This window comes from Neolamprologus multifasciatus, chromosome 17 (assembly GCF_963576455.1).
Source record: "Neolamprologus multifasciatus chromosome 17, fNeoMul1.2, whole genome shotgun sequence".
NCBI lineage: Eukaryota > Metazoa > Chordata > Actinopteri > Cichliformes > Cichlidae > Neolamprologus > Neolamprologus multifasciatus.
The window spans coordinates 18,758,116-18,771,172 of record NC_140455.1 but is presented as its reverse complement, the minus strand read 5'-3'; the positions used below and the strand labels follow the sequence as shown (position 1 = coordinate 18,771,172).

General features: G+C 42.1%; 1 long non-coding RNA gene across 1 annotated transcript; it reads right to left on the bottom strand.

Moving 5' to 3' along the window:
* Window positions 1–1,873: 1,873 nt before the first annotated feature.
* LOC146499278 (uncharacterized) lies at window positions 1,874–12,248 on the bottom strand. Its single transcript, XR_014870083.1, has 2 exons — window positions 9,970–12,248; window positions 1,874–7,488 (listed from the first exon to the last, which is right to left on the bottom strand). It is a non-coding gene; the product is annotated as an uncharacterized LOC146499278 (long non-coding RNA).
* Between the last annotated feature and the right edge of the window lie 809 nt (window positions 12,249–13,057).

The following is a 13,057-nucleotide window of genomic DNA, read 5'->3' as shown; positions in this document are numbered from 1 at the left end:
GACAACTGCAATGGAATATGGTCACTCATATTTTGTATTTTAAATATCTAACGCCGGTACATGTATTCCATTACTCCCCAACACTGCCTAGTTGTAATTTAACATTCTGCAGTTCTTTCCATGTTTGTTTGATTGGATTTGTTGCATATCTGCTTGTTAGATATTTATTTTTTCCCTCAATATCGTGTTCTACTTTCTGTTCCACTTTCCACTCTTCCCTTATAAATTTATCAAATTCTGAATCCATTAAAAGGGTGATATTAAACTTTATGAGATGATTTAAAATGGGATCAATTCTGCTATCTTTACCTGAGCTGCGGTAATGCATTAATTCCTCCACTGCAGGATCAATAAAGTCTTATCTTATCGCTTATCTTATAAGTTAAGGATATGGGTGCGTGCTCACTTATTGTAATAGGGTGTATTCTAGAAGTTGTTTTTTCAATGATAGAATTATTCTAAGAAAAAAATATATTCCAGAAAAAGATTGATATACAGAAGAGAAGAAAAGTATAATTCCTGTTTGCTTCATTTCTGAGTCTCCAGACATCACAAACACCAAAATCTTCCATATATTCATGTATTATTCTGGCAGACTGTAAATGTGCTATATTAGCTGAATTACTGGAGCGCTCAAAAGGTTTAATACAGTCTTACTGAGTTTGCAGTAAGGTCACGTGACTTTCGCGCATTGCATTGTAGGTACGAGTCGCAACAAAATCAAAACACTGCATCAAGCGCCAGCATCTCCAGCACTGGTAATCATTAATTCTGCGGTTTTAATCCCTACTTGTATTTTATTTGCCCCAAAAACAGTTAAGTACAAAACGACGGAGAACACGGCAGGTCCGTACAAAGACAGACTTGACGAAAAGGAAAAAAAAAAAAAAAAAAGTACGAGGAAAAAAATCAAAGGAGTGAAAGGGTCAGACCCATACGAGCATACAGAGTGGAGTAAGGACGTTAGCGTGCTGCCCAACTTTCATCACGCACATATTTATTATTTATACACTCACAAAATGTTTAGTAACTTCAGATCCCTGCAACAAGCCCCGCCCAGTTTACTTTGGTGATTTGAACTATTCCATTTCACAGCTGTTGTTAGATTTTTTTTTCTTTATCTCCTGTACAGGCAAACGCAATCTATTTGTCGTTTCAGGTTGTAGTATTACACAACATTTTGGGATCTAATAGAAAAAAATTTGTTTCGTAATTCATACAATTATTGTCTTTATTTATAACTGGCATTATTGTTTCATTCTATTACAGAATCTTACAGGAAAGACGCAAAATTGTATTCCATTGTGCAACAATGCAACAACAACAAAAAACACAACAACGTTGCAAAACAACATACTGGAATCCAATCCAATCCAATTTTATTTATAAAGCACTTTAAAATACCCAGCACAGGAACAAAGTGCTGTACAGAAAATAAGTTAAAACAATAGAATAACAGAAAACAGCAAAATAAATAAGTAAAACACATAAAACATAAAATGAAAACAGCCCTATATTGAAACAAAAACAATATAAAACAGCATTGAATCACCTAAAAACAACTAAAATAAAAAATAAAAAACCAACATCTCACGTGGTGTCAAAGGCCAGGGTAAAAAGGTGGGTTTTCAAGAGTGACTTAAAAACAGATAAAGAACTGGCCTGTCTAATCTCTAAAGGAAGCTCGTTCCACAGTTTTGGAGCTGCTACAGCAAAAGCACGATCTCCTCTAAGTTTACGCCCAGTCCTGGGTATCTTCAGGAGCAGCTGATCAGCTGACCTGAGAGAGCGGGTGGGTGTATAAGGCTGTAGCAGCTCAGAGAGATAAGATGGGGCTAGGCCATGGAGAGCTTTAAAAGTAAATAAAAGAATTTTAAAATGAATCCTAAAAGAAATGGGCAGCCAGTGAAGTGAAGCTAAAACAGGGGAAATGTGCTCAAACTTTCGAGTGCCAGTTAAAAGACGAGCTGCGGCATTTTGCACCCTCTGTAGATGACTAATATATAATGTGCTGACCCCAATATAAAGTGCATTACAGTAATCCAGCCGAGTGCTAACAAAGGCGTGGATCACTGTCTCAAAGTGCTACCGTGAAAGAATTGGCTTTATTTTTGCCAGCTGCCTGAGGTGAAAGAAGCTTGATTTTACCACTGCATTTATTTGATTATCAAACTTCAGATCACAGTCCACTTTGACCCCCAGGTTTGTGACAGTTGGCTTAACATACTGTGCCAGGGAATCTACATACACATTGGGGGTCTCAGTGGGGCTACCAAAAACCATCACCTCTGTCTTTTTATCATTGAATTTTAAAAAGTTAACAGACATCCAAGCCTTAATGTCATCGAGACACTGAAGTAATGGCTGTGTAAGGTATCTGCCTTTTTTCTTTAGAGGGACATAGATCTGACAGTCATCAGCATAAAAGTGGAAAGGAATGCCGTGCTTTCTCAGTACAGAACCAAGAGGAAGCAGATATAAAGAGAAGAGGAGGGGGCCTAGAACTGAGCCCTGTGGGACACCACACAAGAGGGGAGCAGAGGATGACACATAGTCACCAAGGCTGACACAAAAAGTTCGCCCCGCCAAGTAGGACCTGAACCACTCCAGTGCTGTGCCCCTAATGCCCACCCAGTGCTCCAAACGAGATAATAAAATGGCATAATCCACGGTATCAAACGCAGCTGTCAAATCTAAAAGCACAAGAACAACACAGTCCCCAGCATCAGTCGCTAAAAATATGTCATTAAAAACTTTTAAAAGGGCTGATTCAGTGCTATGAAAGGGTTTAAAACCAGATTGGAAAACCTCTAAAACATTTTGCTTTTCCAGGAAGGCCATTATTTGGCTGTAAACTACCTTTTCCAGAATTTTGGAAAGAAAAGGTAGTTTGGAGATAGGCCTGTAGTTTGCAAGAACCGTAGGATCAAGAGCAGGTTTTTTAATCAGGGGTTTGACTACTGCATGTTTAAAATCTTTAGGGACAACACCTGACATCAGACTATGGTTTACCAGCTCAAGAACCAAAGGACCAACTGTGGGTAACACCTCTTTTAAAAGTCGAGGAGGGACAGCATCATTTGGAGACCCTGCAGGCTTAAGATGACCAACAGTCTCCTTTAAAAAGGACAGAGTCACAGGCTCAAACCTGTCAAAGACAGCAGAGCAGGAAACAGAGACTGAGAGGTCATAAGCACAAGGAGAGATTTGAGCCCTTGTGGAGGAGACCTTCTCAATAAAAAAGTGTAAAAAATTTTCACAGGCATCTGATGAGGGCTCGATACAGTCAGTATGTGGTGCATTAAGAACAGAGTCAATAGTTTTAAATAAAACACGCGGGTTGTGACAGTTTGACAAAATAATGTCAGATAAGTGTTTTCTTTTGGCATCTTTTACTGTTCTTTGATATTGGCGCCAACAGTCCTTCAGCATCTGGAATGACACTTGTAGTTTGTCCTTTTTCCACTTGCGCTCAGCTTGACGGCAGTCGCGCCTGACAGCTCGGGTCATGTCGTTCAGCCAGGGCTCAGATTTAGTTTTAGGCCGTCTGGTTTTTAATGGAGCCACAGTGTCCAAAGCAGTCCGACAGGTAGAATAAAACCATGAGCTCAGTTCCTCAGTCTGGCTGCATAAAAAATCCGGGCTCTTACAGATCTGGTCAAAGACCGTTGAAAAGTGTTCAGCAGTGGAGGAGTTAAAAACACGACGGCGTTGAGCAGCAGCGCGAGGTTTAACTGAGGCACAGGCAAGAGGAACTTCAAACATCACAGGACTGTGGTCAGAAAACACAGCATCACAAATATCTATGTTAAAAACAGAAAAACCATGAGATAAAACAAGATCAAGTGTGTGTCCACGTTCATGTGTGGGACCTGTCACACATTGCACCAGATTAAACGAATCAATAAGGTTTAAAAAGCCCTTCGCCATGGGCATATCAGGACAACACACGTGAATATTAAAATCACCAACAATAAGAACACGATCATATTTTGGCATGAATTCAGCCAAGAAGTCAGCAAAGTCACTCACAAAGTCCTTATTGTATTTTGGAGGCTGATAAACCACCGCACACAACACTGTGTGAGAGCAGCCCAGCTCAAACACAGACAGTTCAAAGCTGGTGAACGACGGGGTTGATAGCTGCTTACATTTAAAATGACTTTTAAAGATCGTAGCTATTCCTCCTCCTCGGCCCAACATACGTGGGGAATTAAAATAGCAGCAATCGCCAGGTAGAAGATCTGAGAAGATGCTGCACTCACTGGCGCTCAGCCATGTCTCGCACAAACAGAGAAAATCCAGTCCTCGGGATGTGAAAAAATCCTTCAGGATAAAAGTTTTGTTCGCTAGGGACCTAGCATTTACCAGGCCAATCCTGGCGGTAAGCGGCGGATCCCCGTCTCTAGCCGTCCTAGAAGCCCGACACAGAGGCCGCAGGTTCCGCAGATTCACACCACGCCGACGGGGGCGAGGAGAGCAGGGTTTTCGGGACTGGAACATCCCATCCAGGCCGATGACAGGTACCAGCCAGGCACAGACAGGTTCCAACGATCGCCGAGAGAAACAGAAGTTTGGCACCGCTCCTTGTTTTCTGGATAAGGGCTTAAGAGAATACCTTAAAGAAGCTTTCAGCTTCACCAGGAAGCCAGCCCTTCGACCCCGGCGACGGCACTTTTGCCGGAGTGGTGGATCTGGAACATGGCACAGGTGAGCCGGGATCTCCGATATTAGCGGGGACAAAGTTTTATGTCCAGCTTGGTTCCACTTTGCCCAGCCTTTGGCAGAAGGTCGGAAATCCAGTAGGGTTTGGCGATCATACACCAAGAGAGAGTTGGCATTTATTACAATAGTCAATAAAATCAAAACAAACAAACATAACACTGGCAGTGACAGACGGCAAGCCACACACACCGGCGCCATCTTAAGACATCTACCATGTCTTCCATCAAGTGATGAAAACAATAATTCATCACTTGATTGCTTCAATACAACACTTGGGCACATATATGCGGGACTTTTCGTGTCTGTTTTGAGCTCTCTCTCTTAACCAATCAAATCCCGCTGTGGTAGCAGCTTTAAACTCGGTATGACCCAGGTTGATAGAGGTGCCCAGTCTGGATCGCATTCCAGCATTTTGTAGGCTGGTTTTCCTACAAAACACAACAAACATTAGCCCGCAAAGCCACATTGAACAAAGCAGCATAGCGCAACAAATCAATATAAGACTTATTTGTAACCTACATCAACAATTATGTGATGATAAATTACGTAATAACTACAACAGAAGACGTACCTTTGTGGAAATGCTTGGAGCAGACTAACCTGTGAGCTGGAGTGTTCTGGAACGTTATATTTGGTCTTCGAATTGCTGCAATCCAGGCCATCCGTCGCCTCTTTGTTACTTCGGAAAATGGCTTGAACAATTTCTCTTCCACGACGTAATCCGATAAAAAACAATCTCTTTACCCGTCGGCTTCCCGTGGCTGTCATACGACCGGCTATTGCAGTTAATTATACAACAGCTTCTTGCCATTTTTTGTGTTTCTTTTTATCGCTGTGTGACTGTTTTCATGTGAAAGCCTGCGTGCGCTAGTACCGCTTGCCACTCGTACCTACAATTCTTTGCGGTTTTACCCCAGAAATGACGTCAGATTTTCAATCTCTGATAGAAAACTGTATTTTAAAAAAACGGTTCATCATTATTAGGAGCGATGATTGTAAAAATATTGTTTGAAATAGTACATAATAATATATCGACCTTCTGGGTCTATTAGAGCAAATGTAACAAGACAGACACACCTCTTTGTTAACTATTATAACAAGCTGAAAAGGACAGATTAAATTAGAGCCTGTACCTTTCTTCTGATTTTTGTAGATGTGTTTCCTGAGGAGAATGTCTACCTTTCATTTTGTGACATATTCCAGAATTGTTGCACTTTTCGCCTGTGAACAAATACCGCGCACATTCCAAGAAACCAGAGTGAAAGGCACCACACAAAGAAAGTGAACTTTGGCAAGTATGTATGTGCAGCATGGGATCTGGGTGTGTGTCTGTGTAGCCTAAAGTTTATGAATATATGAGAAAGTGTTGTGTGATGGAGATGGGCTGTGAAGACTTGAGTTCTAAACAGTGTTGGTCAAGTTACTTGAAAAAAGTAATCAGTAACCAATTACTAAAAAGTAATCCCATTACTTTACTGATTACTTATTTTCAAAAGTAATTAATTACTTAGTTACTTTTTAAAAACACGATTTACAACCTGAATAGGTGATAAAGCGATAGATCTTTCAGCCCAATTCTACTTTTTCTGCATAATCCATCATACAAAATGTAATCAAATGGAAAAGTCTCTTTTTTTAACTTGTTTTCTCAGTTTTAACCATTGACTGTAGAAAGCATGGACGACGCGACCCCGCCTCCTACCATTGTGCAAAAATGAAGCCAAAATACCCCGCTTGTGGAGGCTGCCATCTTGCAAATTTGGAGCCAGAGTCTGCGCAGTAGTGACTTGAGGTGGAGCGACTGTGTAACGCTCCCGCCCACACACCCGCTGGACGTGACCGCAGACACGCCCCTCTACACTTTTTACGTAGCCCGGCGGCTGGAGTTTTTTTTTGCTGGTTTACCGCGCCTGACGACTCGTTTAATTAAGGTAAATACAATACAATAAAGTCAAAGACTAGCAGTCCTGTTGCTCTATTTTCACCTGTAAAGCAGGAGTGGGGGAGGCGGAGGTTTACCCTGGTGCAGGTGTGCCGCAGGTCAGTGGAAGAATCCATGAGTTTCTCTGTGAATTTCCCATTACATCGTTGCACTCGATGCTTGTTTAGGGGTTTTTTTCGCTGTAAAAAGAAGTTTTCTTCCCATGCACAAAGGACACTAATGTTTTTGTCACTTTTTATGGAATCAAACTCAAAGTAAGGTCAGTACTTCCACGCTTTAAACGCTGCACGCTCATAAACTCTCCGCACTCAATATATTATCCATTGTTGATCTGCACACAGCTGTTGTCACAAACGTGGCACTTGCTTGTCATTGTCATGAGACATTCTCGTCAAAAAATCACGGTTTTAGTAACGCAGTAACGCAGCGTTCCTACAGGAAAGTAACGGCAATCTAATTACCATTTTTGCAATAGTAATCCCTTACTGTTGTAACCCACAAACCCACTGTTGGCAATGCACCGACACTCATCTTTCACTGTTTCACTAAGGTAAATTTAGTTGTTGAATGGAAGCTGGGTCAATTGGATCCGCGCTCCCTGCCTGGCGTGCTCCGGTCGCAGGGAAAACTGAATGTAAATCTTTGATCTCCTGGTGAAGCATGGCTAGAACATCCAGCTTTTTGTTGTTGGATTCTACACACTTGCCTGCATGTCGGGTACGAGTAGGTCCTCGGTATCCCTTGATGAGTCGGTTTTTCTTGTTGTGTTGGACCGCTTGGTCAGGTTATCCGGTTGTTTGTCGGATTCCGCCATGACGCACCTGTCAAAAGAAATATGGGAGTTGTTTTCCTCCGCGCTGAATGGTGTATGTTTGTTTTAGATTACTGAGAGCTGTTTGTTTAAATGTAAATGTTTTAAATCTCTGTCACTGGGAGTCTCGCGAGCTCACAGCTTCACGTTTCACTCTATGAGACGCGCAGGTTTATAACCAGTGTTGGGAAGGTTACTTTTAAAATGTATTCCATTACAGATTACAGAATACATGCCCCAAAATATATTCTGTAACGTATTCCGTTACGTTACTCAATGAGAGTAACGTATTCTGAATACTTTGGATTACTTAATATATTATCATGCTGTTTACAACTACATGAATGTACTATTGCTGTGATTTATTACTGTTACTGAAGGTCCGCGGCTCCGAACCGTAGTAAATAGTGATGGGATTTCCGGCTCTTTTTAGAGATCCGGCTCTTTCGGCTCGGTTCACTAAAAAGAGCCGGCTCCGAACCGGCTCTTCAGGTTGTTTTGTTGCTTTAATTATTTAATCATTAACAATAATATAAAATTATGCAGAAAAGGAATTACTAATGTAAAAAAAGTGGTTTTATTTATATATGTTTATATATGGCCCCTAGAGACAAAGCACGTACAAACTCTAAAGCATATACAAACTCCAAAAAGCACGTACAAACTCCAAAACACATTTCTAGCGTTTACTGAACTTCCAAAACAGAGCTACCCAGATCACTTAAATTACACAATTGAAAACATGTGTGTATTGTTTGTGTATTTATAGACAAGCACTCATATTTATTCAAATAATTAAAAAAAAAAGTTAATTTACCTGTTACTACCACACACCAAATCCGGTTGTTGATACTTCCTGGCTTGTGTAGCCACTAGGTAACAAAAGCTCAACACTGCGCCCTAGCATCCTGGAGCACTTCTGTTGTCTTTTGTACGTGTTTTGGAGTTTGTACGTGCTTCTGAGTTTTTACGTGTTTTGGAGTTTGTACGTGCTTCTGAGTTTTTACGTGTTTTGGAGTTTTTACGCGTTTTGGAGTTTGTACATGCTTAGGAGTTTGTACGTGTTTTGGTGTCATGGTCCTGGGTCATTTTGACCCAGCATTTTGTGTTTCCTTGAAGTTCATTTTTGTGCCTTGTGTTTATTCTGATTTTGTACTAGTTTAGGGTTGAACCTGAAGTTTGGTGTATATTCAGCCCTACCTGTGTCTGTCCTCGGTGCTCTGTTCATGTCCCCGTGTTGTGTTGTAAATCAGTCTGTGTGTTTCCTGCTTTACTTTGAAGGCTCGTGTTCTGGATTTCCTGTTCTATTCTGAAGGTCTGTGTCTGATGTCATTGTGTTCAGCTTGTGTCCTCCAGTCATCATGTGTATTCAGATCACCTGTTCTTCCCTCCTGTGTGCGATTACCCAATTACCTTGTGTGTGTATATATAGTGGGTGTCGGTCTGTGTTCATTGTCGGCTCGTCTGTGTTCTATGGTGTTCCGTTCCTATCGCTGCGTCTCTCTGCCCCACACCCCTTTTGTATGCTCTCAGGTTTGTCATTTAGTTTGTCTCCCAGTTTAGGTTTCTTCAGTTGTTTTCTCATGCTTCGTTGTCTGTTCTGCCACTGTCACCTGTAAATAAACCCTCACTCATATCATCACTCGGCTGCCTGCATTTTGGGTCCTCCTTTTCCTCCACACCACACGGCTCACCCCGCCAGCCGTGACAGTTGGAGTTTGTATGTGCTTTGTCTCTAAGGTCCACCATAAATATACTTTATTTATTCACTCCACATAAAATGTAATAATTAAATCATATAATACAAAAAACAACTATTTACATTTTAAACTTTTAACTATTTAAATTTTCAGCTTTTTCCTTTTAAACAAATTTAACGTGAAACAACACAAAACACTGCAAACCACAACACAATTAAATATAGATTAAAATATTAAAACAAAAAGAAGATGCACATTCTCTGTCATATGGGCCTGCATGATTTCTGGATCCTTGCAACTGAAAATAGCGTTTGATTACTATACCTTTCTAATGTGACGTTGTTGTCCCTCGCTCTCTTTCTCTCTGGCTCTGTTCCTGTGCTACTGCGAGTGTAACTAACGCCCCTACCCCCTCTGCCCAGCGCAAAGTACAGGCCGCGCATGCGGAGTTTAGCGGAAAAAAGGGCAAGAGAGAGGGTGAGAGAAAGAAAAAAAACAAAAAACCTCACGTCTCCCAATAAGGAGCCAGCTCGGGTCGTTCACTTCAAAGAGTCGGCTCTAAGAGCCATTTCGTTCGCTAACGACCCATCACTAGTAGTAAAGGGACCTCTGGCTAATACGTTGGGTTCTGTGTTGGGCTCGTAGCTGAAAAATAGCTTTACTTTGTTGTCTGGGTCAACTTTGCTTGCGAGAGACAGAGAGAGGCGTTGAAAGGCTGCTCCAACGGAACTTATTGTTTTTGGAGGAAAACACGAACACGGTGTACAATCGAGTCTTAATAGCTTACTTACAACTGGGCTCGTCAGGCACTCTTCTTGGCTGCAGTGGTTATTATTATATTTACATGCTTCCAGCTCCCGTTTTAGCTCGATGACAGCTCATACTTTTCCTTTTTCTCTCTCCCTCGCTCACAGACACATAACGGGTATGGCAGTCCATTCTCCCTGCAGCACGGACTACACTGCCTATGATGCTACATTCTTTAGAGCTATGTCTGTAGCATTCTGCCTATTAGCTTAGCACAACAACAACAAAAAGGCGCTCTCTCACCCAGGAAACACGCAGAGAAAGAGCGTCACCCTGTAACCATGGCAACCGTAACGCTGCCGCTTGGAACAACAGAACGTAGCTGTCAAACAAAACCCAAACAGTCCTGACCCGCCACAATATGAAACAGAGAAGTACCGCCGTGTAATCCATTTATTTCAACAAAGTAACTGTATTCTAAATACCACCTTTTTAAACTGTAACTGTAACGGAATACAGTTACTCATATTTTGTATTTTAAATACGTAACAGCGGTACATGTATTCCGTTACTCCCCAACACTGTTTATAACTCAACTGTTTAAACTGTATTACGGTTTAAAGCTTGCATTATTGCAGCAGTGGCAGGTGGATGGCTGCAGCTGTTGGTGTGTTTTGGAGAGTTTTTAATGCACTTGTCTGACAAATAACGTTACCCGCACTGCGGTTAGAGTCACTGCCGGTAAATCTTTAGTTTCAGTTTGTTGTTGTCACGGCCAGACGGTCATCACCGGTCCATCTGCCAGTTTGGGTTGTGTTTTTGTGCACTTTTGCTGTTTTCTCCTCTCCGTCCCGTGTGTGTGCGTGCGTGTGTGTTTGTGTTCTTTGTTGTAATGTGGAAACATGTACTTCCAGGGAGCCGTGGGACGGAACGGCAGCTGACCCGCCGCACCTGTGCTTAATCGCTTCGCGGCTGCTACTAGAGTCCTTGGCTGTGTCCCATTTCAGGGTCTGCACGCTTGAAGTACGCGCACTACGCGTACTATGTACGTGTGTACTATAAGTACGAGAAGTGCGGAAGTGAGAGTCGTGTGAAATGGGACGGTATATGCTTCGTCGCGCTGTTCAGGTTGCCTAGCAACCATGATACTAACCGCGAGACACGTTACATACAGCTTTGTTTGACATAAATGAAGGAGAAAATTGTTTTGTTGGTCAATCATTTTTGTCATGTCATCACTTTGATTAGTTGAGTATCTGAGGCTGAGACCACAAGACTGTAAAACATGATTCAAGGGCTTCATTTCTGTACTGAACAGTCATTTAAGATTAGCTAGTAAATAACAATTAGTTAATGTTGTTCATGAGACTAAAGTCATCTCACTATGGTAATGTAAATATAATATGGCCAATATTATAGTATTGTCAGATTATTATGATATATATATATATATATGCCCACCGATGCCTTCTTGTTCCAGTAGCCCACTTCTCGTCAGGGTGCCCTGGTTCCTCGACACCTGACGCGGACCTTGTTGATCTGGGCGACGTCCGAGTCGGCATGCCTTCATATTTATCTGTCTTGCTCATATCTGCGGTAGGCTCACTTAGCATAGGGGGTCTAGCTTTAGGACCCTTACTGGATACAGACACCCCAGGCAGGAATCGAACTTGCGATCCTCTGCTCCAAAGGCGTGTAGTCTAACCAACCGGACATAGTGGTGGTAGACAAACAGAAGAAGACGGCTGTAGTGATCGATGTAGCAGTTCTGAATGACAGCAATATCAGGAAGAAGGAACAGGAGAAGCTGGAGAAATACCAAGGGCTCAGAGAAGAGCTCGAGAGGATGTGGAGGGTGAAGGTATCGGTGGTCCCCGTGGTAATCGGAGCACTAGGTGCGGTGACTCCCAAGCTAGGCGAGTGAAGTACAGGGAAGTACAGTAATCTAAGCGTGATGACACAAATGCATGAATGAGTTTTTCCAGTTCAGCTGAAGAGACCATATGTCGCAGTTTAGAGATATTTCTTAAATGATAGAAACAGGAACGAGACAAAGATTTTACATGAGAGTTAAGTGCTGTGTCCCAATTCAGGGTCTGCACGCTTGAAGTACGCATTTTAAGTGCGATTACGTCACCGCCACGCGACGACGGCTGTCCCAATTCGAAGTGTATGGCCCTTTCTCAATTCTCAAGTACGCGAGTACGTACTCGTGTTCTCGACGAGTATGTACTCGCCGAGAACGCACGGGAGTACGGACTCGCCGAGAACGCGAGCACGGACTCACGATTTGTACAATTGGAACACCAGCGTACTTGATGATGTCACAGTTTTTACTGCCGTCCCCTCTTAATTTAACTGTGAGTAATATGTTATGAAGCTTAACTTTAATCACAGCCAAACCGGGTTACTCAGGAACAAATAAAACACTGAAATAAACCAAACATTAACATTTAGAAGTGATCTAAGTGACTTATATATCATGTTTAACCTCAGTAGTGAAATTTCTATTAATAAAAATAGTGTACGTGTACATACCTTAATAAAACAAGCAGGTGAGATGTTAGAACGCTTTTATTTTTATTTTAGTGGCCACTCAATACAATAGACAGCTACTGGGGTTTGGGGTTTGTTTAACCTGAGTAGCGAAAAGACCGCGGGGGGGTTGAACACGATGTGCCGGGAGTCCGCTGTTCTCGCTGTAATTTGTTTGTTTTCTCGTCTGTCTCCAGGATCCGGGGAACGGAGGAGCAGCGAGAGAAGGAGTTTTGGATTATTATTGCACTGTCACGCTGGGAGAAGTCACCTTGCTCTTTTTGATTACAGTCAAACTGTTGCCTTGCACTGTAAATAAATTCACCATCACTTCGCAAGGACTCTCGGACCTGAGTCCTCTAATTCCATTTACCATGACAGTTGTAGTGACTTTACTCCTTTCAGTGCCACTTTAAGCTTTTAAAAACTTTACTTTTAGGTTAGTTTGAAAAAGTTTCAGTGGGAAGTTTAGTCTTTTGTGTGTTATTATTGGAGTATTTAGAGTAGGAAAAGGTTTTTAAAACTAAATGAGTGACCAACACAGGTTTATCACTGAGTAAGGCCCCAGGACTGCTCTCTCGGCACACAGGCCGAGAG